The following is a 2,314-nucleotide window of genomic DNA, read 5'->3' on the forward strand; positions in this document are numbered from 1 at the left end:
TTTTTTTCATATGCATATGTTGATTATATGGATGGATGGATGATGTATATGTTCATTATATGGATGGATGGATGATGTATGCTTTTTTCATATAATTTTTTTAGGCAGATTTTTAGAATTTTTTAGGCAGATTTTTAGAATTTTTTGTGTATGTATGTTATGTTTATATGTATGTATGTATGTTCATATGTATGTATGTTTATATGCAAAGCATATGCAAAGAAAATGTATGAATGGTCATATGCAAAGAAAAATGTATGTATGGTCATATGCAAAGAAAATGTATGTATGTATGTTCATATGAAAGAAAAATGTATGTATGTATGTTCATATGCATATGCAAAGAAAATGTATGTTCATATATATGATGATATGTTCATATAAAAAGGAAAATAAGAAGAGGAAGAAAGGAGAAGAAGAGGAGAGGAAGAAGAGGAGAAATAAATAAGAAGAGGAAAAAAGAACAAAAGAAGAGGAGAAGAAGAAAGGAATAGAAGAGAAGAAGAAAAAATAGAAAAAAATTCTATTTTTTCTTCTTCTCTTCTATTCCTTTCTTCTTCTCCTCTTTTTTTCTTCTTTTTTTTCTTCGATCTTCTCCTCTATTCCTTTTCTTCTTCTCCTCTTTTTATTTCTTCTTCGTTTTCTTATGTTTTATCGGGTCTGTCGTCGTCGATATACCCCTCTCCCGATAACTTCAACACGAGGGGGGTCGATATACCCCCTCCCCGTCGATAATATTATTTTCCCATGTACGTATGTCGTCGTTGTCGATATAACCCCCTCCCGATAACTTCAACACGTGGGGGGGTCGATATACCCCCTCCCCGATAACATTATTTTCCCATGTATGTATGTCGTCGTTGTCGATATATATAACTCCCTCCCAGATAACTTCGACATGATGGACGGTCGATATTTATACCCCCTCTCGACCGTGATAACTTATACCACGGGAGCACCCCCTGGCCCTCTCGCTCGACCGAAACTCTCGAGGACACCCAAACCCTAGAAAAAAAACGATGTCGGTCTCCTACCCCCTCCTGCCGCGCCCCTACCCTTGAAGCGTTGCCTAGGCCACCCCAAACCCGGAATAAGCTAGGTCTACATTTGCACTAATATATCCACCTGCTGTCATGTTTGTGTAATAATTGCCATGTTGTAATATTTGCAGAAACAATGGAGCACGGACGAGACGAGCAAGCAGAAGAGGTGTTGGGGGACATAATCTTAGCCGGAGGTGATATCTTATCGTATCTTAACGACAATGATGGTCTGGAAGAACAGGGTGAAGAAGCAGGCTACGGTGATCGAAGAGTGGAGGAGGAAAGACATGATTATGATGGCTCCGGTGACCCAATGCTGGTGCAAGAAGGAGCCCGTGGTGACGGCTCCGGTGACCGAACAGAGTCCGGCCAGGTAAATATATTAGTTAAGCCTGTGCTGACTAGCTAATTGATGCATTCATTGTTTTTGTATGTTCACATATTAATTAACACTCGTCTTTCTTCTTTTGTCTAGCCCTCCGGATCGAGCACAACTGCGGTAAAGAGAAGAGGCCCGAAGAGAAAGTTGCCCTTGGATGAAAGGTTTGAGATCACAGCAATCGCGCGCGACGGCCAACCGATTGAACCCATCCGGACAAAGGATGCATTTGCTGCTCAGTGCGGGGTTCTAGTTAGGGACAAGATCCCGATCAGCATCCACCAATGGTATAAGCCTAAGAAGGAAGACCCTGAGGTGTCTTATGTCAATGATATGCAGAAAGATGATCTTTGGACTGAGCTGAAGGCAAATTTCACCATACCGCCAGAGGAGGATCCGGAGAAGCCAGTTATAGAGCAATTAATCAAGTCTCATGCTCTTAAGAAGATGGCAGACCTATTCAGGAGGTGGAAGAATGAGCTGAAAACGTTTGTCGACAAAGAAGAGACACCAGAATTCATCGGCCGGTATGAGAAGATCAGAGATCACTGGCCCGTATTTGTGGCCCACAAGACATCGGAAAAGAGTAAGAAGATGTCAGCGACAAACAAGAAGAATGCTGCGAAGAAGAAGCTTCACCATCGCACTGGGTCAGGTGGCTACCTCAAAGCCCGACCTAAGTGGGCCAAGGCTGAGAATGATCTGCTTGAAAAAGGGATCGAACCACAGACAATGAACTGGACAGACCGTTGCCGGACTTGGTTCTTCGGGGCTGGCGGAACCTTGGACCCTGTATCAGGGAGGTGCGTTTGGACGAATGAGCTTTTGAGAATACCAGTCAAGAAGATTCAGCAATATATCGATGCAGCGCAGGAAGGGACGTTCGTTCCAG

This window comes from Triticum aestivum, chromosome 3D, assembly GCF_018294505.1.
Source record: "Triticum aestivum cultivar Chinese Spring chromosome 3D, IWGSC CS RefSeq v2.1, whole genome shotgun sequence".
Taxonomy (NCBI): Eukaryota; Viridiplantae; Streptophyta; class Magnoliopsida; order Poales; family Poaceae; genus Triticum; species Triticum aestivum.